Below are 26,057 nucleotides of genomic sequence, written 5' to 3'. Positions count from 1 at the left end.
GAGACAGAGAGAGACAGAGTATGAGCAGGGGAGAAGCAGACACAGAATCACAGGCTCCAGCCTCCGAGCTGTCAGCACAGAGCCTGACGCGGGACTTGAACCCACGAACCGAGATCATGACCTGAGCAGAAGTTGGATGCTCAACCAACTGAACCACCCAGGTGCCCCAAACCACAGCTTCCTCATCCATGTGTCTGTTGATGGACACTCAGGTTGTTTCCACGTCTTGGCATTTATAAGTGAGGCTGCAGTGAGCACGGGAGTGCTAGTATCTCTAGAGGGTGATGTCACTTCCTTCCGACACGCGCTCACGGTGGGATTGTCAACCATAGGGTTGTCTTCTGAATTGTCATGAGGAACCTACATAAAACAGTATGGTGGGCAACTGCATGTTGACCCTCCTCATAAGAGTAGCTTGTCTGAATCTAGACATGTTGGTCCCAAAATAAACTTTATTCCAAAGATAAAATTTGGCCAAGCTCTTCTCCACAAGGCTACAAATTCAAACAGAAATTTTAGAACTGCATAAGATACATAGAAATGGTGAATATAATAGTGCTTTGATGGAAATACTACAGCATTTGGAACCTGATCTGTGGCGTTCAGAGTAAGAGTGACTGTGTCTTGCTGCACTAATGGTCTGACGATTTTTACCTACTGTATCGTTATCCCAAACTGGGCTCCCAAGAGAACAAAGTAGGAGAGTGCAGTCTGACTTGGATGGCATATAAAGAAGATGAAATATATGCACATCATTGGCAAGCAGAGACAAATTCCAAAATCTGCACATAAATAGGAATGTTAAGTACCAAAGAATAATTCAGATGGAAAAAATATTTGAAGTTGCTAATTTTCCATATTTAGAATAAACCATCATTAAATTAAAAGAGAGAAAAATCTATCCACTTGATATTAATCTGTTAATTCAAATGTGTTCTCATGAGTTTAGGTCATGATTTTCCTTCACATCAAACAAGAACTTTACATCATTCCAAATTTTTAAAAACTTAATATTCTGATACACGTTTTAAATGAAAACATTAAATAAAAACAAGCACACTGCTAGCCTGTAAAATTCATGAATATCCCTTAAGTCTTAAAAATTCTGGCGAAATATTTTGGTAACAAGCTAACACAAGGCAGATACGGTTTTACAGGAGAACAGCGAGTTTGAGATCTAGAGACGCAGGTTCGAATCTAAGCCACTAGTTGTAAGGACTCTGGTGATTCATTGAACCTCTTTGTCCCCACTCCCTCCCTTGGGAAGAGGTGATAACTAACCTCACAAAATAATTACAGGAATTAAATCGAAAGAATATGGAAATGTTTTCAGTTGAAGGACCAGGCACAACAATGATATTCAGAAAAGTGCTTTAAAGGCATTTCATTGCTGTCCCACGAAAACCCATCCTTCACCACAGTGCTAACGTGCCCCCGACGTGGGAGGGCGCTTCTCCGGAAATGGTGGAGTCCTAATTCTGTGTTCCACTCAGGCCGATAGTTTCACACCATTCTGCATGACTGCTTCAGCGGAGAAGCCGTGGTGGCCCGCTGCCCAGAACAGACAGCCCGTCAGCGCTTTTGTGGAGGACTGTTACGAGACAAAAGGAAAGAGATCTGTCTGGGCCATCCTTCCTCGCCAAGGTCACGGGCACACCCCTCCGGTCACCATCATTAAAATAGTCACAGAGTGCTTTAAAGAGGGCACACACCCATGGAGACTGTTATTTGGCGTATCCATCGGACTTCCCTGGGCCTCCAACCCATACCCCTCTCTTTGGCCCCATAGCTTGTTTGGGGAGACGCCATTTGATGATGGCATAAAAATAAGGGACTGGGTGAAGCCAGGTTGTTCTGAGTTAGAGACTTGAATGGAAACACTGAGTTTTGCATGAGTCACTAGTTGAAGAAATAGGCATATATTATATGAATAGAGGTTTATGTTTCTGTTCGACCATGATCAGTGCCGTTTTTGTTAGGACAGACTTCTACCACATGTAGATGGGTGTCCCCGGCCTGGCCCCAGGACCCCAGGTGACAGAATCCCTTCTGTGTAAAAGGCAAGAGGTTCTGCTTGGGAAAGTGTTTCTAGGCAGAGGTGGCCAGTCTCCAGCTTGCGTGGGGCAGAGGCATCTCCTGGTCGCCATGGCGACGCTGGGCGGTGACCTTCCTTCTCCAGGGTCTTGGCTGGAGCTCAGATGGGTGCACCGCCCCCATCCCTGCAGCTCCTACTAGAGGGTGTGTGACAGTAGTTGTTTGTTCTTCAGTGGTCTTGGGCAGGGTGTGTGTGTGTGGTGCCTGAACAACTGTGTACCTTTTCAAGAATTCCTCTTAAATAGCCCTAGATGATTACTATGTCTTTTTGTTACATGAATAATTAGTTTAGAAGATAACTTTTCAGGGGGAGAATAGTAGATGCACACCATTAATCTTACACCTTTAAAGAGTAGTTTTCTCATGTTTGTTTGTATAGCATGTATATGCCCGTTTTGGTTATCTCATGGTCGACAGAAATGTATACTCACCTTTAGGATATTGGTTTTGACTAACGCGCCATACCTCCACATGGCTGACATTAGCAGATACTGAGTGCCTCGGATGTGCTAAGCATGGTGTGTAGATCGTAGGTTTTTATCTGTTCCGACAACAATCCTGCCTCACGGACCTGGCCCTTCAGGAAATAACATTAACTGACTTGCCCCAGGGTCACATGGCTGGTAAGTGCTTCGGGCAAATCATCAGCTTCTGACTCTGCAGTTACTGTTTATTTCAATACATAATGCAGTGTGGATACAGGAGGAAAACGGTAGAATCTCGCAGAAGGGAGTAAATGAGTTATTTCAGGTACAGCTAAGGCAAAAGGGAAAATGAAATGTGCCATCATGAATATCTGAAAACAAGCATTCAAATCAACCAGACAAATATGCTTTTTTTTTTTTTAGAACTCAAACCTAATTTACTTCCTGGTTTCTTAAGATATATCAGAATATATAAATATATTAACAGATACAGGTGCTAATCAAATGAATATTCCTTATGTCTATATTTGTCACCAGTGATAAAATACTAAAGTCAAAGGGGTAAATGATCACTTTGTCTGTCTGACAGGGAAGGTGGCAGGCAGGGGACCTGAGGCATGAGCGCTGGGTCACTGAGAGACAGCAGGCTTGCGTAATGAACGGTTGCGTTCAGCCAACCAGAATTGTGCATAATGCAGAAACCCTGCCGCCTTAGGCCGCGTGGGCCATTGTTATAAGGGACCGTAAACTGGGCGGCTGACGCAGCAGACACTCACTTCTTCCTGCTCTGCAGGCTGGGAAGTCCCACGTCGAGGTGCTGGCAGGTTCCGGTCCTGGCCAGGGCTCGCTTCTCACTTGGAGTGAGGAGACAGGGCTGAGTCCTGTCCCTCTTCTTGTAAGGACACGAATCCCAACTGGGGCCCCTGCCTCGTGACCTCATCCCACCCCCCTTACCTCCCGAGAGCTTCACCTCCAAAACGCGTCGGAGCTTAGGGCTTCAACTTGTGAATTTGCGGAGATGCAAATATCAGGTCACAGCACCACCGCTTCTTAGCGGTGTTTCCTCAGTTACAGAGAGCCAGGGAGGTGCATCTTGTAAATGCCTGTGTTCCCCGGGCTGAGAGCCTGCTGCATAGACTGGTCGTAACCCCGAGGCTTCTGGCTTCTCTCGTTTCCTGCCCACATGGCCCTGGGAGTCAGGCATCCGTGTGTTTGCTGTCCTTGTGGCTGTAAAACCCGGCTCCCTGGTGACCGGTCCCGAGACCGTCCTTCCCCAGGCTGCGGGTTCCTGATGTGTCCTGGCAACCTCACCCTTGCTTGGAATCAGTTCTGGCTCTTTGGGAACTTTATTTACCTTGAACTTCAGAAGAGTAACACTATGATGAGCGGCCAGGGCCACTGAACCAGCCAGACTGGGGCTCCGAGCCTGACACCTTGCCCGCTGGCTGTGTGCCCAGCACCGGTGAGCCTTCCCACTCCATCTCCTTCCTGTGGAATGGGAGTAATACTGTTGGATGTCTGCAGTTACTGTGGTAGGAAGTGAGGCACTGTCTTGAGAAGACTCGGCCTCCTGCCTTGAAGCATAGTAAGCATTTACTTAGTAATAGTGTTACATTAGCCCGTGAATCATGTACACGGCCTGATATACGTAACTAATTTTTATTTTTTAGTGTTTATAATAATAATGGTAACAACCACGACAGCATTTTTCCAGTTAGACATCTGTGGTTTCATGGAGACATGCTTGGAAAATGGCTTCTACATGTCTGCTGTCAGTCTGTTAACCTCCTGCATAATATAGGATATTTTACATCCTATTAAAGAGTGATATTTATATCCACATTCAGAGAATGTGGCATTTTTGCTGAATTGTCAGCTTGCAATAAATTAACATGGATTATACACAGCTAACAGAGAGAAGCCAACTGCATCAAGTCTGACTTGACATTATTGAGGACTGGAGACACTTCCAGGTCTTGCATTGTCTCAGAACCTTCACTATGAATGCCAGGCAAGATGACGGAATGGCAGTGTGAAGGGTTCCTGGTGACGGTGTGAGCTTCACACCAGTGGCTACTGCACATGTTTGTGCCTTGATTCCCAGGGGAATAGCTCCACTTTCCTGGCAGACTGAAACCCAGTACTCCTATTATGCAGCAAGGCTGATTGGGTGGAAGTTAAAAATAACTCCCACCATAAATGCTTTATGTATAAGTTGGCGGTGCCCCCTCGGTCGAGAGAGCTCAGTTATTCAAGTTAAAATTAACTTCTGAATCAAGTATGTGCATACTGAGAGGGCAGGCTCTTCGTGAAATATTGAAGATGTGAATGCTTTTCCTGTAAAATGTTTATGAGCATTGCAATTGGGTCGGTTGTTAAACAAGTCCCTGCCTGTCATCGGGCAGGAGCCAAGTTGTGCCTGGAGAATAAGGAGAGAGTGATGCTGTATCTTAACACGCTTTCATCCCTCATTCTCGCTGAGTAATTGTCTCACATGAAGTCATGAAACTGTGTGTCCCGTGCTCAGCACCTGCCTTGTTTTCAGTGCACTTGTTATGCTGGATTACAGAGGACGCACACTGGGCACAGAGAGAGATGCTCGATGGAGATGCCCGGGGGAGTGTTTATCCTGGCCATGTGACCGAAGGGTCGTCATCTCTATCTGACCCTGGCCATGTGACTGAAGGGTCATCGTCTCTCTCCGACCCTGGCCGTGTGACCAAAAGGGTCATCCTCTCTATCCAAGCCTTTCCAGACAGGAGTCAAAGCCTTTTTGTCTAATCATGCAAGGGTTTCCTTTAATCGCTTTTTTCTCTATTCTGATTAATGGATGTATTTACTATGAATTCAATAAATGCTTACTGAATGTCTACAATATAGGATAATGTAAAAGCCCACACTCCAGAGGGAAAGAAAAATAAACATTAAATAAATAAGTAAACAAAAACGCGATGTGTGTTGGAAGTACAAGGAGGTATACGAATAAATAGGGAAAAAAAGCCATAGACTTTGTGGGGTGGCGACTTTAGAGAAACCTCTGTAAAAACGAAGCCCATGGATTGGTCCCAGAAAGTGGAATGGGGGCTTTCTGTAAGTCTCTTCAATTCAACGATGTGCTGGTACACACTTACCAGTCAGTTATGTGGGGGGCAGAGCCTGACTCATGACATTCTCCAACCTGCCTGGTCAAAGATTTCCACCTTGGCCAGTTTCTGGCCATCAGCCTGTTGTCACCGGGTCGCATATGTGGTACAAGCCCCTGATGTGAAATTTCCAGCAGACAGTACTGCGGAAGCAGGGAGCCTCAAGGGCACATATGAAGGCCAAATACGATACAGTAGTTAGGAGTTCATGAGATCTACATCTGTTTTAATGTAATGCGTTAATGTTAAGTTTATGTAATTTAGCCAGGAAGGGCTGTGTCTAATAGTCCATCATCTCGTAAACCTTCTCAACATTTAACGTTGGCCTCTCATCCTGGAGGATAAATGTAACCTCTGAACTTCTTCACACTCTTTCTGAGACGTGGTGACCAGGTGTATGGGCATGTTCTAAACGTTGATACCGCTACAACACGTAAAAGGGGCAAGGTAGTTATGGATCGGTCGTGTGGGGCACCAACCACCAGAAAGACCTTAAGATTCTCAGTTGACTTCTTGAGTTATGGTTTGGAGTCCTTTGGTTTAATGTTTAGATTCTTTAAATTTCATGAACTTCATGAAAATCTTATGGATACATCTAACTCTTTTCTGTTAACATCTGTAAAGTTGTAATTAACATATTATTAATATGTAATTATATAATTGCAAGATCTCTGTCCTTAGAAATACTTCATCCTAGATAAGAAGATTTCAGTGTTTATTTTTGAGAGAGTGAGAGGGAGGGGCAGAGAGAGACGGGGACAGAGGATCTGAAGCAGGCTCTGCGCTGACAGTGCAGATCCTGTCATGGGGCCTGAACTCACGGAAGTTGGATGCTTAACTGGTTGAACCATCCAGGTGCTCCTCTAAGATAAGAAGATTTAAAAAAAAAAAAAAGAAGAAAAGAAATAAAAATGTAGACACTTGCAAAATCTCTAAAACTACACCAACCCTATAGAATGATATACTTTGAAAGGAAGGAAAGATGTTTACTTTTATTTCCTCCATGTTCTGTTTATCCTTTTGCAACTTTGAATTAGTTTCATTAACATCATCAACATAATGAAAATAAGACTGTCCAGTCATAAACACCCTGGTGTGGGTCACACCATGAGAAAAAGATGGAAATAAACCACTTATACTCATTGAAAACTTTGTTGAGTAAACATAAAACAAAAACCTTAACTTTTAAAAACCCGAAGAAGAGAAACACCAGTCAGGATGCCTTGCCCCTTGCCCGTGGCCGAGCGGCAGTGCGGCCCACCTGTACCCACTGGCTGTGTGGTGCATCCTGTTCGAAAGGGTCAGTGGTGTCTTCTGAGATGCAGGAGATTGTGCATGACATACAGTCCAGAACTTGGAGACGCTTTTGCACATACGGTAAGGTTTGAGAAAAGATACAAAGAAAATGGGCTTCCCTCCACTTGCTCTTACTTTGTCTGAACTGTGTTTAAAATCCAGTCCTTTGTGGGAGATGACTGCTCAGGTCCCATCTTCTAAATGGAACAGTTTTGTTTAGTTTTGAGAGAGAGAGAGAGTATGAGTGAGGGAGGGGCAGAGTGAGGGAGACACAGAATCGGAAGCAGACTCCAGGCTCTGAGCTGTCAGCACAGAGCCCTACGCGGGGCTCGAACTCACAGACTGCAGTTGTGACCTGAGTCGAAGTGGGACACTTAGCTTAACTTAGCTTAACCAACTGAGCCACCAGGTGCCCCTGGGGCCCCGTATCTTAAGTGAATGCAAACGAAGATAAGGGTGGGGATGGGGATACTGCTGCTGCTCACTGTTGTCATCACATTAATCTGACTTCTCTTGTCCCTGACAAGGGAGAGTTTGCTAGAAAATGAGGGGAGATCCCTGACATTGCACACAGAGCAGGGAGAGGGCGGGGGTATGGGCAGGGCGCCTGGCAGGGCTCTCAGCACCTGGAGCCCTGGGCCTGGCCTGATTGAAACCCTTCCTTGTAAATGAAGCACCTGGTATGATTTTGATTTGGGAAACTATGTGAAGCATCAATTTTTCCTTCAAAATGAAAACAAAAAATAAATCAGAATCTTACTATACTTTGGAGGAAAATACTAGCTATAAACAAAGGATCATAAACCTAGAATTTTAAAGGAATTTAAAGTATTCAGTCTGATGAAATCAGGATCCTCAGAGGGCTTTGAAAGCTGATTACTACAGCCAGTTATGAGGCCTAAAATCTCCGTAAAGCACAGAACCCTATAGCTCCTGCATTCTCCGCGGGAATCATCGGTGCAGTGGCATCCTGGTGCCCCAGGAGGGCATTCTCCTTTCCACCTGGAGCCAGCCAGCCTGGGGGATCTCCTGCATGGTTGTTCCCGAGGACATTCACTTATTTGGTCAGCCAGGATTCGCCTGGTGCCTTCTGTATTCTTGTTGTGTGCTGTGACCTGTGGATGCACCACTGACAATTATACGGTTTACTTCTGGTGGGTTGGGCGCCAGTAAACACATAGACAAAAGCCAAGTAATAGAGAAGAATGTAGGGATCAGAAAATGGAAAGTGGTGGTGGAAAATTGTGTACGTTATGTTGGTCCGGGAAGGCACCTCCGACAAGCCGCCTTTGCAGAGTTCAGTGACAGAGAAGGTTGAGCCCAGAAAAGACCAGCTGTCCAGGCAGATTTGACACCTGGTTGGTCTCTTCCTAAGACCACTAGAAGGTCAGTGGGGACAGAGCAACATGAGGAGGGAAGTGATGGCTGGAGGAAGGCAAGGACTGTTTAGGTGGTCGGGTGGTAGCTCACACAGGGCCACTGGCCGTGGATTTTATGCTCTGTGATGTTGCAAGTCACTGAGGCAGACTTGTTGGGGTGACTAGCCTCATCATAGACAGTGCCTCTGGGTCAGTAGATCTTCCAGGAAATTAGTGGAAGTAGGGAGACCAGATAGAAGGCTGCCTCAGAGTTTCAGAGGAGAGACTAGGGTGGGAGCGCAGGTGAGGACAATGGAGGTGAATCAGGCGGCTTCTGCATCGTGGGGCAGGTCCTTGACTTCAAGCCCAGGGCTGCCTTCGGGGAGCAACAGTACCCAAGCCAGAGCACATGCTGTTTCCCACATCTCTGGGAAGCTGTGTAATGTACCAGCGTATGTACACCCTCGAACGTCAGGAGAGGAGGTAGTCATACTTGATTATCACTGAAATGCCTTCTATTGATGGTCTAACGCCAGTGTCCTTTCCTCTGAATTGGCCAGGGTGGCAGCTGGAGGTTTGGTGATGGATAGTGAGCATCTGATATGTACAGTGTCCTTGCCTTTCTCTTTTACCCAGTTCCTAGTGCAGGACCTCATGGAAAACAGGTGCTTAGTAAATACCTGTTGAGTGATTAAGTGATGTCACAAATTGGTGAGTCAATGAATAAGTGATGTTTCTATCATGTCATGATTTTTGTGTCACTGAATATTGTCATTCAAATGATCTTCCCCTCTGCCTCCTGAAAACTCAAATTTCCTCTGCTCAAGATTCATGATCTTGGGACAGTCATTGTCAGTATTACTTGGGGAAAACCATTGGTTGAATGAATGAATGAATGAATGGAAGTTAAGTAAGTCATTCACCAAAGTGCATCTGGCAGCCTCTGCCCTGGCAAGTCCAAGAAAAGCCAGCCGTGTTCAGCTGAGCCCTCTCAGCTGAGAAGTGTTCTGAAAATTGGGAGGAGGAGGCTCACTGGCCGTCCAGGGAGCAACGTGATAGCAAAGTCAGAGAGAGGAAAACACGAAAGACACGACTTTACCTCAAGTTGTAGACCAGACTATCCCAAATCTTAGGTGTTGTTTTTTAAATTTATGTTCCCAACTCTTCAATTTATACTCATTTATTCATATATATTTCCCTTTTCTCTCACTATTCTGACTTTGAGGAATAATTGCCAATTTTTCTGTAGAAAATGGCTTCCACAAACATATCCAGTAGGGTAAGTCCTTGATCTGTGAAGAAAGATTACGGTCAAGTCCAAAAGTATATACTCACTTTAATGAAACATTTTCAGTGCAAGTCCATGCCAGGCTGTTTAATTGCTGTCCCCTGTCTCTACCTGCTTATGTGATGCCTCTTAGAGAGTGTGGTGAAGACGTGCAATCCACTTTATCACTGGATGAAGGTTTACAGCCATGAGAGCAGTAAGCTGGGGACACCTGCAGGTCTGTGATGTGCCCTGGGGTTTCTCTTTCCAGGATCACAAGGGCCATTTGCTCCCCCGGGAGTGCTCTTTAGGACCTCTCCTTTCCTTACTATGAACAATTATGGATCCTGAAAGCTCTTTCTTACCCCCCATCTGAGGTACGGGTCTGGGTCTCCAGAGCAAGCTGAACAAGGACAGGACTTCCCATCCACTCCTCTCACCCTCCCTGACCTCATCCCCAACAACCTCCGCTGCCTCACTGGGCTCCCGCCACGCGAGTCACCCCTGACATCCTACATGAGATGGCACCCTCCCCCCTCACTCTCCTCTTGTCCTTAGTTTGTTTTCCTTGTACCACATGTCACTTGAAAAAGTCATGGAATATATTAATATACATCATCGTAAGATCTGATCTCTATTTCTGATCTGCTCATTGACCTGTCTCCTCCCAGAATGTGAGTGCACAGCCCAGCCCTTCTTGAGGACCTGACAGCGGCTGGCGTTGCCCAGGGTCTGCTCTCTGCCGATCGCCCAGCTCTTACCCGTCACTCAGTACTTATTTCGAGAATGGCGATAGGAAACGATCTGCACACCTTCAGGAAAGTGTAATATTATCTGTTTGCTGCAGCGTAAGTTCTTACAATCAGACTCTTAGCGTTCAATTCCATAGTTTTACACCTAGGAAAGCATTCCGAATGTAGCAGACATACAAGAATTGCGTGTTGAATGAATGCACGTACTGGGCAGTCTGGCCATACATATGTTAATAGCAACAATTAGTCATTATTTATATCTTTATCAAATCACATTATGAATCATTTATTAAAAGTCTGACATTAAGGCACACATTTTAAAACTTATAATAACTTTTTAAACTTCTGTTGAATGCATATTTTTATTTACATTTTTATTGAAATGTATCTGACAGAAACATGGACCTGTGCGCAAACTTGTGCGTCACCCTTGTGCAGGGACCTTGCTGGTCTTCTCTGTGTTGTCCCCCTTTCAGTACATGCGCTACCGAAGTGAGCCCCAGCATGGACTTCCACAGAGCCAGACATTTATATCTGTATATGGTCTCCACGTCAGCTCCTCTGAGCTGGGGAGGGATGGGGGTGGGGTGAGGGGGAAGAAGTGTAAGGTACTGGAGGGGGCTCTTTCAATGTGGATCCAGCGGAGACAGAACAACTCATCAGAAACCTAACACTGAATTCAGGGATGAATGAGAAGCTGACTCTGTGTCTTTTCAAAACATTCCTCGGGCTGCTCGAGGAACTGTCTGGGTTTCAATCTGCTTCCTCCCGTGAATGCTTCACTGAATTTTGGTTCCTATTTTAATTCGTTTTAGATAACATCTTGGCTCTGCATGCCTGGAGACATGTCATTGTGTCTCATCCTGTTTAAATGGAATTTTTCAATATTTTCCCCAGGAGTTATTTAGAACCCCACTGAGTCAACTACTTGATTAAAATTAAGTTGATAACAAAGAATCAAAATCCTGATTATTTTCCTGACAAATTATATGTTATTTGGTCAAAATAATGCCTCTGTTCAAGAGGCACAAAACCTCATTTTGTAGCAGTAGTTTTAACTGTATCACTTAATATTCAGGATGTACAATTCCTGATGAAATAGACACTTCCTGTTAGAAAGATTGCTAATCCTTAGATGGCATACATCCCTTGGTTGTCATTTAAAAATCAGGTGTGTGGCTTTGTGTGCATGTGTGTGTGTGTGTGTTTACTAAATACCTCAAATACTTTTAAAAACATGGGTTGAATTCTTTGATGCACAGGTAGACAAAATAAAACCCTAATGAGATGTAATATTTCCATGGAATTTTAGTCATTGAAATTCAGTCTGAAGAGTAGTGAGTTGCCTTATTGATGGACTCTTCACTGTTTTAATACGGACCCTCTAGCTCCATGGATAGTTCTAACAGTGTTGGGTGGCATTCCCTGTTTTAAATGTTAATCTGCTTGATCCACTCATCAGGTGATGGACATTTAGGTTCTTTCCATGATTTGGCTATTGTTGACAGTGCTGCTATGAACATTGGGGTACATGTGCTCCTATGCATCAGCACTTCAAGAAGATGTGGTATATATACACAATGGAGTACTATATGGCAATGAGAAAGAATGAAATCTGGCCATTTGTAGCAAAGTGGATGGACCTGGAGGGAGTCATGCTAAGCGAAATAAGTCAGGCAGAGAAGGATAGATACCATATGTTTGCACTTATAGGTCTAACAGGAGAAACTTAACAGAGGGCCATAGGGAGGAGAAGGGGGGAAGGAGAGCTGGGGAGAGGGAGGGACACAAATCATGAGAGACTACTGAATACTGAAAATGAACCATGAACTGAAGGGGAAGGGGGAGGGAGGGAAGGGGGTGATGGTCATGGTGGGGGGCATTTGTGGGGAGAAGCACTGGGTGTTACATGGAGACCAATTTGACAACAAACTATTAAAAAAGATAAATAAAAAACAAGAAAAGAAAAAAGTAAATGTTAATCTAGACATCTTAATTAGGAATCTATATTCAACACCATGGTGAGATAAAGCGTCAGCCATTTATAGCTCCTGGGTATAAGGGAAAGGAGAGAAAGTGCTCCTGAGTTTTCTGGTGTCACTGAAATAGTGTGGTGACAGATAAAATAATGCAGGGCAGGTGAAAATCCAGATTTCTTATCCCACTTGCATTATCTTCATGGGGAAAAAAACGGATGCTATTGACATTCCATCGAGATGAAATTCCCATGGGGTATTTCATAGATCCTGTGCATGTTAACACTTACCAGTTTCTATTTTGTCCAAAGTAACATGGTTTGGGAATAGAATTGGTTGAGGTGATTCGGGTGGAACTGCAGCGGAGATCCCTTCACGGTCCAACAAAGATCATCGTGGGTCCGAGATGAAAACTTCAGTTTGCCTAACTTGTCTGATTGCTGGAGATTTACACTCCGCCCCGGGGAAGTTGGAACAAAGCATCTGTCTGGTTGACTATCAAATGTGTGTCCCAACGTCATCCTGTTCTTGGGTCTTATCCACATGTCCTGTCACTACTCCCAGAAAACTTCCACTTAAATGCCTCTTTGTAAAGTCAAGCCTGTCAGGTCCCAGACTGGACGTACGACCCTCAGCTTGACAAAGCTCTTCGCTTCTCCAGATCTCCGTGTCTGCCCACGGTGCCAGTCACCTCTCACTCTCCTGGAGAAAGTCCTCTTTAATCTTCTTTTCACGAACTGTTCCTCTCTCTGTACCCAGGGCAGAGGTGTTTCAGCCTCTCTTCCTGGTCTCCTGTCTTCCTTCTCTAAGGCTGCTGTTCATCTTTGTCCTCACCATCCACACGTCTGTGGATTTTAACACTCTTATCACTGCCGCCAACAAATAAAGTGGAGTCTTGATGTTCACATATTTAAAGTAGAGACAGGTGGAGGGAAAGAAAGAGACGCGGAGAGTATTTAAACAGAACCGACAACTTTACGGTGTAGACATGCAGGCTGCAGGCGCACAGAAGCCTGTGCCACTGCAAACAGGAGAGGACAGTCCCGCTCTCTTGGTTGGTCACGGATGACCACGCTGGACTCCCTGCTCTCGCCTTTAATCCCAGGCCGATCACAACCGTGTACGATTGTTACTTCGTGAACTGTCTTCAGAGCTGCTCTCTACCGTTAAGATGAAATACCACCACATTCTGTAACTCTCCCTCTTAGCAAGTCGCTCCCTTGCTTAAACCTGGCTATAAAACAGCTCTTTCTCCTGTTTTCGGCAGCATGGGAGAACAACTCTTCTGCTTGTCCGTAGGGTGGGCTGTGGGGCTCCTCCCTCCCGCAGCCCCTCGGGAGGCATGTCCCCATCCCCTCCGTGTCTGCCACGTCCCTCATCCCTGTGGGCATGCCGTCTTCTCTCCTCTGTGTTGGCGGCCCTTACACACCTCTCAGAACCGTCTGGAGGGTCGCTGACTTCGGCCAGCCCCTTCCCTGCCTCCCCAGCTGCCATGGTGGCCACAGACATGGGCCCCCTGGCCGGCTGTGTGGACTTGTGTCACTCACCTCTGCTCCACCACAGCCTCTCTGACATGCACCGCTTGGGAGGTTCCGTAAGTCAGAGGGGACTTACGTCTTATGACTTCAGTTTCTTGCGTGCAGGAAATGCCTGCCCTAGAGTCTAAGCAACTGAGTTCAAGCCCCGGCCCCATCAGCAAGAAGTAGGAGGAAGGCACTGGGCCCACACGCAGTGTGCAGGTGCACTTCTGACCCACGTGTTTGTGGGGTGCTCCTCACCTGCGTGTCCCTCGCTCTCTGCCAGGAACTGTGACGATCTGGGACAGCTCGAATCCTCTCAGAAATCCCACCAGGCCAATGTGAGAGCCGTTCCCATGCTCCACGCGGGTAAGAGGGAAGCATGGAGCTGAGGGAACACGTCCAAGACCCCAGGGACAGGTAAGCGGCGAGGGAGATCGGACCGCACGACCAGATCCGGTAATGCACACTGCGGTCATGGACAGACTGTGCGGGCCAGTCTGTTAAGCTCGGCCTGTGAGCGTCACTATGGGGCACATGGCCGCGCACATGCGTCAGCGCTGGATGGACCTGACGGCCAGACACGTGTTGCTGATAGTGAGCAGCCCGAGCGCTGGTTTGGTCCGTCCAGGTTTGCAGCGACCGTTCTTTGAGATCACACGGTCAGGACATACCCTGCTTGGAAATGTCCTTTCATATCTTAGATTCACATGCATTGTTTCTCCAAAGAAGTTAAAATTTTATAGTCCATTTGGGAATGTTATTTTATGCCCTATGATTTTACTCCCTAGTTATATTGCATATTGGGAATTCATTATATTTGCTGATATTTTTCATAGGAGTGTTAAGGGAATTAACATAACAGAGTTTGAAATTGATTTGAGCTTCTCTGAGAAGCCCAGACTGTTAATAAAAACATTATTTTCTCATCTGCTCTACAGCATCACCACTGCTTTCTCTTACAGTGGGAGGTCCCAAAGGGATCAGTTCTTGGTTTGTGCTTCTCTGCAGAGAAGAGCTAGGGTTACCCGGCAGGGCTCTGTGACAGGAATAGTCCCGGGACTCAGGCGACCTGGAGGCTCCTCTGTGTGCCTCACGGATTTGGGATGGTTATGGCAGGACGCCGGATGCTGACACGAGCTGCTGGGTCCCAAGTAAGAAGTGTCAGCAGGGCGCTGGGCGCTTCGCTCCAGTGCAGAGACCCAAATCAGGTTTCTTCTGTGGGACAGTGACCACGTCATTTATCAACAAACGTGGTCATCTTTCTAATATAATGCTGTTTATCATCAGTTTTCCCGAAGGGGTTGGGAGTAAATGGGCCTCATTTTACTTCCCAGAGCCTGTCTTCCAGGCCGCAGGAAACACTTTCGCTCCTTAGTACTGATTTCTTGGACCCGTGGCAAGTTACACTTCATTTTTGGGATTTATGGTGCTATTCATACGAATTGTTCTGAATACTAACATTACTATTTGGAAAATTAGACTAATTTCAAGTACAGTTGACCTTTGAACAACACAGGTTTGAACTCCCCGGGTCCACTTACCCCCAGACTTTTTCCAGTAAGTACAGCACAGTACTGTGAATGTATTTTCTCTTCTTTATGATTTCCTCTGGCTTACCTTATTACAGGAACCTAGTATATAATACATACAACACACATAATATGCGTTACTTGACTCTTAATGTTGTCGGTAAGGATTCCGGTCAATAGCCGGCTATTCAGTGTCAGGTTTTGGGGAAACCCGAGGAATACATGGATTTTCAGCCACATGGGGGTCGGCGTCCCTAACCCCTGAGTGGCTCGAGGTCAGCTGTATGTGTAACCAGTCCGTGTTGAGTTCAACGACAGTGTTCTGAAGAGCTAACATTATTTTAAGTGAATATGCTATTAATATTAGATCATCCTAGTATAGGAAAGTTACTGGGCACGCATGCATGCGCACACACACGCACACACACACACACACACACACACACTCTCATCTCCTGCATCTAGAATGGAATTGCCCATCCAAATTGTAAGACAAGGGACACCCAAAGGAACCCCCCTACATTTGGTAGGGAATTCTCAAAGTTATAGCCAAAAATTCAAATACAGTTTTGAAAAAGCCTTAAACATTTTTAAAAAGCTATAATGAAAGCATGCTCATCTCACTTTTAAGATCAGGATGATAGAAAAAGAGAGGGGCACCACCTCGGTGGCTCAGTTAGGCTTCCGACTTGGACTCATCATGATTTCAGGGTTTGTGGGTTCAAGCCTCACATCGGGCTCTGAGCTGTGAGCTCAGAGCCTGGAGCCTGCGTCGGATTTTGTGTCTCTTTCTCTCTCTCTGCCCTTTCCCTACTCACGCTCTGTCTCTCTCTCAAAAATAATAAACATTAAAAACGTTTAAAGCAATTAAGAGAGTTGGGGTGCCTGAGTGTCTGACTCTTCATTTCGGCTCAGGCCGTGATCCCAGGGCCGTGCTCTCTGCACTGAGAGAGGAGCCTGCTTGGGCTTCTCCTTCCTTCTGTCTCCGCCCCTCCCCCCACCTCAATAAAATTATGTAAAGGAAAGCATTTAAAAATAAAGAGATACAGAGAGCAGTTCCCGTTGAGGAAATGGATGTTGTATGTGAGTAAGCAGAGAAGTTAATGCGAGAAATACATATACAGGTCAACTGTTCTATACTTACCATCATCAGTAAGAGAAAGACATTATTCCATGGCAATATTTCCCATATTTTTCACTTATTTTTAATGAAATGGATGCCATATCTGAACTAAGTTTACATCCTAAGTTTATGTTTAGGTGCTGGGTTGTGAGAGAGTTAACCCACTGAAGTTTTTGAGTCCTTGTTTTTTAGTAAGAATGGTATTGCTTGTGTCGTAGGCGTCACTAGTGAGTGCCTCTGTGCCAGCTCCCGGACAGTTATGCTCTGGGTGTTCCATGGTGAGAAACTCCGCTTCTGCTCCTAATCCAGAAATTCTCTTTATGTGGTCTATGCTGTATTTCTGTATTTGACATATTTACCGCTAATCAACCATCGAATAGTCCTGCCCCTTACTAAAAATAAATACATAAATAAAATAAGAAAGAGAAAAAAGAAGAAAGGAAATCTGGAATAAGTATAAGGGCGGATTTTGTGTATAGCTTGTTTTTGTTTTTGTTTTGTTTTTAATGTCTTTCGAAATTCAAGTTCCCCCATTTTTTACATTTTCACATCCCCGGATGAGCTAGTCCAGTTGATGTGTGTTAAATCCTGTCATTCTTCTCCAGAGAATTTGGTACGAGCCTTGAAAAACACCACATAAAAGTTTCCTTTGGAAAAAGGAAACAAGTTTTCTTTGCTGCCTTTTCCGTGTGTTCTCCTCTTGCATCGGGACGTAAAGAGGAGCTCCCTCTGTCCTGGCTGGTCCCCACCTGAGCCCAGAGGCTCCACATTGTCCCTGGGCTACTTAGCATTTCGTCACGTCCCTCCGAGCCCTACCCCTGTGACCTGCAATTCTTCTGTTTACTTGTCTGGATCTCCCACTAAGTTTTTACCACATGCCCAGCCTGGGCCTGACAAGCAGTAGGACGTGATTTTATTTATTAGTAAATGAAGTGGCTGCATGAGGGGCTCAGTAAGTGACCTGCTAGTGGTGCTCCCAGAACACAGTCCACCTGAGGCCCCTTCCTTTTTCTGGACACTTTCCCCAATCCACGACCTGCATCCAGATTCTTTGGGCTTTAAAGACATTGCTTTTGTTTTTAAGTGCTCAATAAATATCTTAAAGGAATGGATGAATTTTACCAAGCATCATGGAACCCGCCCTTCAGAAAATAATGTGTTATTTTATGTTCGACAGGCTCTTAAGCATACTGAATGACAATGGGCCAGGCTCATAAAGTTAAACAAATACATTATTCTACCTATTAAGACAAATAAGTCAAAAAATCTTTAAGATGTCATAAATAGATTCAGTGTACCATCTGATGGGGGACTGTTGCATTCAGCAACTTATTTTTCACTCTTCTTGGATATTCTTGTATATTACTTTGAACTTTTGAAGAAATTTTTCAGAGAAACTGTTGTGTAATCACTTGCAAGTGACCCCGCATTTTCGTGTGTTTTATGGTCTATACCCAGGGAAAAGGTTAACCGTATCTGTAGTTATTTATTACATTCAGCCAAGGTATTATTATTATTATTATTATTATTATTATTACCATAAAGTTTGTTTCTTAACAAGAAATAAAAGGTTTCTTTCTAAGACTTTCTGTGTTCCAAAACACAGTGTTTTGCCTGCAGCTGGAAATGCGTGTGGCTCCCAGGGGAGCATGGAGGTGGAGAGAGGCATGGTGTGAGCACGTCATGTCTAGACAGCAGCGTGGGTGTCCCGAGTGGCTTGCCTTCCCCGGGAGGACGGAGAACATGTAGAGGGGAAAGGGCCAGCATGGCACTCTGGCGGTTTCCAGGAAAGCAGACGGGGAAGTGGGGCCACAGAAGGAAGAGGGACATGGATGGAGGAAGTCAAGGAAGGGGAGAGAGAAGACGAGGGAGGGGGTGAGCGAGCCCGGGGCCAGAGGATCTATTACATTAGCAGAGAAGAGGACAGTGGATTTGGCAACAGTGAGCAGATTGAAATGTTGAGCCCAAGTCACACCTTCCGGGCAGCCTTGGGGGTTCTCTGTAGGCTCCTCACCGGAAGGAGGTGTGTCTTGATGTTCCAGACTTCCTTCTCACTTGCACATTCCGGTTCCAACCCGTGCATGAGGCCTGGGTGATTTCCAGGCGACACACCCGCCTCCCACGAGAGCACAGCCTGGGTCCCCAGGAGGCCATTCCTTGTGTATAAAACATCCTCACAAGTGAAGTATGTAAACCACTACCTAAATAGTGTCTAAGTATGCTTTTTTGTTTGCCTTAATTCTTGTTCTGTATTCACATGGTTAGGTCGTATGTAGAGCTTTTTTGGGCCTAATGAGGGTGACATTTATCATCAGTTTTAATACAGCCATTGTGAGAAAGAGGGTAAGAGCAGGGACGCCCAGGTGGCTCAGTCGATGGAGCGTCTGACTCTTGATTTCGGCTTAGGTCATGATCTCATGGTTCATAAGATCAAGCCTACTGTTGGGCTCTGTGTTGACAGCACAGAGCCTGCTTGGGATTCTCTCTCTCCCTCTCTGTGCCCTCCTCTGCTTACACACACTCTCTCTCAAATAAAAGACTTCAGAAAGAAGCCTAAGAGCCAAAGTCAGTAGGCTGAAGTGGGGCCTGGGCGTGCAGTCTTCCGGCCTACCAGCAGCTGGGCCGCCTTGGACGCAGGGCTGCACACGGGCCACCTGGGAACGAATTACGTCCCACGGGCTGTGCGCTCAGCCCCAAGCCCAGGTCTGCAGGGCCCCGTGGAAAGGGTGAGGCTATAGAAGGAAAGCTGACTCACGTCACAAATGTGTAGCAGCAGAAGCAGGGCTGCTGTAGGCCATCTGACCCACTTAACATTGTTTACCCATCTTTTATTGGGTGGTTACGCACGGGTCCTTTGGACTCATGGGCCCAAAGCAATAGCTTACTGTAGGAACAACACTTACCCTTTCGAGCAGCCAAATGCTTGGGACAGAGGGGCCTGTTTTCATAAACGCACATCATCAGAAAGTTCTTACAGGAGCCTGGAGCACGGACTTTCCCCTCTGTACACAGATGTTGGGTGGCTTTACTCTGTCCTGAGGCAGAGACTTACGCTTCTTTTACTTACTTACTCTTTTTCCTTTAACAGGAAGGTTTCTTCACTATATACAGGTTTGTAGGCTGTAGATATCATGGAGTCAGACCATTTTTACATAAGGAATAAGCAGAATGACAAACACCAGTGGGCTGGACGTGGATGCACACGTAGGAGGAAGAAAAGGAGGAAGCTTACACACACACACCTCTTAGCACACGGTCTAAAAATCAGTGTGCCCACCTTACTGCCAATTTAAGAAGCCTTACTCTGGCTCCAGAATGTTCTCATTTTTTTCTGAATGGTTTCCATGGACAGTGGGAGGGGAGACAGAGGAGGAATCTTCATTAACCCAGCCCGTGAGGCTACCCCTGCGTGACCCCAGGCATCCTCCATCCCCTACCTGGGGAGCGCTGAGAGCTCTCAATGACCTGGATATCGATGGAACATAGATGGTCCTTCTCAACTTGTGGCTTCTCCACATGCTGCTCCCTCTTTATTTTATTATTATTTTTAATGTTTATTTTTTGAGATAGAGACAGAGCATGAGTGGGGGAGATGCAGAGAGAGAGGGAGACACAGAGTCTGAAGCAGGCTCCAGGCTCTGAGCTGTCAGCACAGAACCAGACATGGGGCTCAGACTCATGAACTGTGAGATCATTACCTGAGCCAAAGTCAGACACAACTGACTGAGCCACCCAGGCACCCTTATGCTGCTCCCTCTTATGAAACTATCTTTCCTTGCCTATGTATTCACAGTATGTTCTTTTTTGAAATATTTTTTCTAGTATCACAAGATTGAGTTAAACATATCATGAAATCCCACATACCCATCACCCAGCTTCCAAAATTACCAACATCTCATTTTAAAACTAGAGTGCTTTAGTGAGTGCCTGGGTGGCTCAGTTGGTTAAGCATCCAACTTCAGCTCAGGTCATGATTTCACAGTTTGTGGGTTCGAGCCCCATGTCGGGCTCTTTGTTGACAGCTCAGAGCCTGGAGCCTGCTTCAGATTCAGTCTCCCTCTCTCTCTGCCCCTCCCCTACTTATGCTCTGTCTGTCTGTCTCTCTCTCTCAAAAATAAACATTAAAAAAATAAGAAATAAAAGTACAGTGCTTTCGAGTAAATCACAGATATGTGATTTCACCCACAAAAGCATGTCTCCAGGAAATACTATTTAAGCTTAGCCACACCGTCATTCGCATACGCAGCACAGATAAGTTTTTGACATTACCTAATACCCACAACGTCTAATGTCCAGGATGTCTCCTGGCCTCAGACATACCTGGAGACAGCCGTCTACTCAGTTGGGTTCACACAAGTTCCACTCATTGCATTTGGTGTTTAGTCTTCAGGACCCTCTCAGTCTGTGACTGTCTTCCTCCTTTTACTTTGTCCTCCCCTGTGTTTGTGGAGAAGCCAGGGCCATTTGTCCCACGGGACAGGGGCCGTTCTGGACCCGGTCATTGTTCTCCCAAGAAGTGTCACGTGGTTCAGAGAAGCTCTACGTTCCCATTAGTGGACTGGGCCGATACAGCGAGATACGGCAGGTTGTGTAGTGTGTACAAGAGGAATGTGTCTTCTCACACTCTGGTCATGAGGAAGTCCACAGCCCGGGTCCCCGCCCGTTCTGTCATGGAGCAGACGGTGTCTGCGTGCCGGGAGGGGGTGAGTTCTCTCGGACGTGTCCTCAAGTGCAGACGGAGGGGTTCTCTCTGACACGTTCTCCTATGAGATCACTAATCTTACCAGGTCAGGGCCTTGCTCTTATGACCCCGTTTAATCTTAATTACCTTCTTATTGACTCTGTCTCCATTTCCAGTCACATTCAGCGCACGCATTGGGGCAGACACAGTTCAGTCCGTGGCATAAATGTCCCCTCAAGTAAATAGTGTGCATCTCATTGAGAGGCCAGGTAATGAAAGATTGAGGTCCACATACCTCAGAAATGTGTGATTTTCTGATGCATGAATTAAAGTAAGAACCGATGTTGGTGCCGTACTTTTGGATGTGCCTCTGAGAAGGGACAGCTGTGTTCCTCTCTGCATTCATTCTACCTTCGGCCCTTGGCTAGCACCGGGGCCCTCAGGGGCAGGGGCCCGAGGGTGTGGGCTCTGACTCGGAGCAGCCGGGCCCGGTGCTCCCTGTGTGTGATGCTGTCTCCCTGCCGGCCCGGCTCCTGGACCTTCGGTCTCAGCACACCAGCTGCCTAGTGGGGTGGTCATGAGTCTTCTAGGGGTGGGTGCTGGCAGAGAGCCTGGCCCCACCTGGCACAGAGCCAACACTTGACCGAAGATGGAGAAGAGCAGGGGTGAGCACAGGAGACGGTGCAGGTCCTTCTGTTCTAAGCAAGTGGATGAGAGCAGTCTGCTCCTTTAGGGTCCGAGGAAGGAGATGTAGGGCCTCTCTCACTGAGGAGGGGGGCACGTCATCCTCCGGGTTTGACGGATTCCTCATCAGACAGGTGTCCCGGGTGGAACACCGAGGCTCCCTGATCTGAGTGGTGGCAGTCCAGTACATGTTTTACATGCACATGTCGTTACCTGAGCCTCCTCACTTGAAGTACGACGAACAACACTAGGAATGAGACAAAACCCCGGCAAAGGTAATCCAAGTCGCATTTCATCATTTCCCCTCTTTGCACGTCTGTTTCAGGGATACGCAGTATGTCATTGTTATAACCCTTCACAGAATCCAGCATTACTTTAAAATCATACAGTTTTACATAATATTTATAAAAATTATCTGTTTTATTATATATTAACAGAAGGCACATTTCTAATGCTTAATACTTACAGATATTTACATAAGTGTATAGATATATATTAGATATATAATACATATTGTTTAATTTGCCTCTTTCTTACTAAATGTGACATAATGCACTTAAACTGTAAAGTAATAGTACTGTGTCTTCTTCTTATGCATTAAATCTATTTTGATCTGGTCTCTAATGAACACAAAAGATCACAGAAAAAGTATGCCTGTACACTGCACCTCCCCTTCCAAAACAAGAAAAATAACCACATCATTTATACCGTATTCCACAAAATTCCTACTATTATCGGCAAAAACACACAGCTCAAATTCTTGCCAGTATTTGCTTGAAATAAAATGTCACATTGACCTCAAGGCTAGAAGCTTTAAAAATGGAAGAAGTCAATCTAAGAAAAAAGGACACTTATCTAGTATACACTGAATTTTTAAAATGTATTTTAAATCATCAGAGAAGATGTTTTAAATACTACATTGTAATTATAGAAAAGCAAACATGTTTTCCTATACAATTTCTAAACAATATGTGTGTGCGCACGCGAGTGTATATATATTTTTGGTGTGGGAACTCTAGATATTGGGCAATGATCAGCGATGCCCTCAAGTATCTTGAGGTGTAAATTATATTTTCATAAGCTAAGAGTTTTGAGTTGTGGATTTTATTTTCTGTGAGCTAAGTATCCTGTATTGCTGTAAGGATCACGTCCTTCCACATCCCTGGAAACCTCTATAATCCTCTCTCTCCAGAACTCTGACCCTGTGCCCCCACCTTCCATTGTGACCCCTCCTTCGTGGGTCCCCCTGTGCGCCCAGTGAGACGGGGCCCCTCTGGGGGAATGCGGTGCTTATCTGCGTGCAGGGCAGAGCTGGTGTGCTGAGTGGTGTCTGAGGTCAACAGGCCTTCTTCCTGCTTGCCCTGGGAGCCACCCTCTCTTGTTTCTAACACAGTCGCCAACTTTCCACTTTCTAATTGCAAGTTTACGCTAAATTATAAATGACTTAAAAGGGGTGAGTGTGCAGTAGAAGGGTGTGTGTGTGTGTGTGTGTGTGTGTGTGTGTGTGTGTGTGTGATCACCTCCACTCACTTACTTGCAGGATTAACTGGCTCCTGCCAGGGCTCCTTCCATGCTTCTTGCCTTTCTTCCCGAGCTCTCAGCACTAGGGGGCTCCAGCCAGCACCTGGCGCACTCGGTTACCCAGCAGGTGTGCAGCATGCCCCCCAGAATTACTTGTGTGTTTGTGCCAAAGCTGTTGATGGCAGTGCCATTTGCCATCACAGGTATTTTAATTTTCCAAGGTAACAGATTAGCCAATGATATCTGAGTTAAAAAAAAAAGTTATTGTGTCTATAGAAAATAGCTAAAATCAAAATTACGTCCAAATTAGCCAAGGACAAGCTGACTACAAACAATTGTATGTGTGTTGGTGCGGGGGGGACTTTTTAAACAAATAGGAGGATGCACGCTCAGTAGCTTCCAGACTTCTCAAGTTCTTGCTTCACCTTAGAGGAGTAACCAAACACTGAATGTTTTAGAGGATGATTGTAAGATGTTGGTTGTTTGGCTTACGCTTGTTTTTGTAAAAGGCTGTGTTGTCTGTGTACCCGTCATCATAAGAAAGGCGTTGCTCTAGAATTGGAGTTTGAAACATTAATGTACATTTTCATGTGTGGAATGAAAATGAACTGGTCTGAAGAAAAGAAGCACATGCTGTTTTTTAAATCATTTCTCTTTAACTAGTGACTTTAATCTCAAGAAAATGTCTTTGTTGTGTCAGTCCCCCTCCACACGGCATTTGCACCTTGAGAGGCGCATGAAGGGCATGGCTCTTGGTGGCTGAAGTGAGTCGGGACCAGCTGCTGTCTCCCAGTTCAGCAGAGAGCCCACCTTCCTCCAGGTCTGCAGCGCGGGCACCAGCCGGCGAGGAGGCACAGCTGCGGGGCTGGGTGGACTCCGGCCACCAGGAGGGCCCGGGCTAACTGGTAGACCTGTTGAGACCACCCTGTGCCCTGGTCTGTTCTGCTCATGACCCACGGCTTCTATCAGTCGCTGGGATGCCCAGTGAGCCCTGGGTTTGCTCTGGCCTGGAACTCAGCCACTCTTGCTTGGGTTTTCCTGCTGGGATCTCGCACACACACCCAGCAAATGAAAGACTGACTTGCCTTGAGAAAGGTGGGTCGGTTCCCTGAGGAGTTTAGCTTCTGTCCCACACTCTTCACGGAATCACGACTGATTCCTGTTTTTCCGTTTAATTTCTCTTAGCATTGTAGTTTTAAAGTTTTGTTTTTTCATGATTTTTTAAAAGGCTGTGGACCCCATTGCCTGTGGCATTTTTCTCTAAACACAGATGTACGTAGATACTTACACTTACTTTGACACACTCATCTGACATCTGCACTCGATCTAAGTTAAAATATTTCTTTCCAAATCCATCATAAAGTGTGACATAGTTTTATAAATGTTTATATTTCTGTTATCTCTAAATTTTGGCTAACAATATCATCTTACATCAGTACCCACAAAGCACAATTTACAGTTCAGTGAAACTGGAGGTGAGTACTAAGATACTAGAATTGGAAAGGACACTGTGTTCAGTGATGTGTGTGTGTGTGTGTGTGTGTGTGTGTGTGTGTGTGTGTGTATGCATGTGCACTCCTGTTGTAAGGACAAGTGGGAGTGGGTAGGGCCATTCCTGAACACACCTGCTATTCTGACACAAGTGAGACCTGACTGTGGCCATTTTGGCCTCACTGGATGTCATTTACCTGGCCCCTCCATGCAGGGACATGCAGTCTGCACATCAGCAATCGGGTTCAGATCGTATATTTTATGTGACAACTGTCTGCTGTCATGGGTAAAATGAAACTGTCAGCTTCAGACAGGAGAACAAGTGCTGAGTTTTGACACTGACGCTCTCAGGACTGGGACTCTCATTTCTGGGAAGGAGGATGAAAATGAATATATAATGAAGTGTATCGGGTACCTGTTGGCCATTGGTGTTGTGTTACTGTGTAGGGATGAGTCATCCTTGGGATGTGGGGGGACACCCCTGAGATACAGCCAGGGCTCCCCCGGAATCCTTGGTTTTCTAACCGAGCGCATAGTGACTGCCATGTGGACTGTGAATGGGGGCCTCAGCTGGCCAGGCAGTCCACAGGAGGAATGATCTAGAACCATTGTTACCCCACTCTTTTTGAACCACCCCTGATTTAGCAACTTTTTTTTTAAGTTTGCTATTTATTTTGAGAGAGAAAAGCTGAGCAGGGAGAGGGAGAGAGAGAGTCCCGCAGAGCCCAGTGTGGGGTTTGATCCCATGACCCTGAGATCATGACCTGAGGCGACCTCAAGAGTTGGATGCTCAACCAAATGACCCACCCAGGCGCCCTGATGGCTTTCTATTTACATAGGACAACAGATAAATAAGCAGGCTGTCAAAATAGATTGTTTATGAAAATATGTTTTTAAACTTCAAATGTATAACTTTTCAGTTTTTCAGTTGATAAGGTATGCACCTGGAGAAAGGAAGCTTGGCATTGATGATTGTCCTAATGCAGTGCTGTTTCCTGATAGAAACGATCTTAAAGTGCCCCTTATTGGTGAGAAATGGTACACAAAATACATGGTATTTTGAAGGTAGAGCTAACAGGATTTTCCCGTGGGGTAAGCTTTAGGGTGGAATGAGGCACGACTGGCTCAAAGGCTTCTGGTCTAGTAAACTGAAGGATACAGCCTCTTCCTCCAGGTTTTCGTGGGGTTAGAGCAGGC

At 45.8% G+C, this 26,057-nt stretch overlaps 1 protein-coding gene and 1 non-coding gene across 2 annotated transcripts in view; one reads left to right on the top strand and one right to left on the bottom strand.

Annotated features, from left to right (window-relative positions):
* The window catches only part of CSMD1 (CUB and Sushi multiple domains 1), a 1,512,254-nt gene that overhangs the window by 943,180 nt on the left and 543,017 nt on the right, over nt 1–26,057 (top strand). The window lies entirely within an intron of this gene.
* On the bottom strand, nt 10,729–10,833 carry LOC115303504. The gene has a single exon (XR_003914089.1). It is a non-coding gene; the product is annotated as a U6 spliceosomal RNA (small nuclear RNA).

The sequence above is a fragment of the Suricata suricatta genome, chromosome 1 (assembly GCF_006229205.1).
Source record: "Suricata suricatta isolate VVHF042 chromosome 1, meerkat_22Aug2017_6uvM2_HiC, whole genome shotgun sequence".
In the NCBI taxonomy this organism is placed as follows: domain Eukaryota; kingdom Metazoa; phylum Chordata; class Mammalia; order Carnivora; family Herpestidae; genus Suricata; species Suricata suricatta.
The sequence above is the reverse complement of the archived record's forward strand: the minus strand, read 5'-3'. Positions and strand labels throughout refer to the sequence as shown.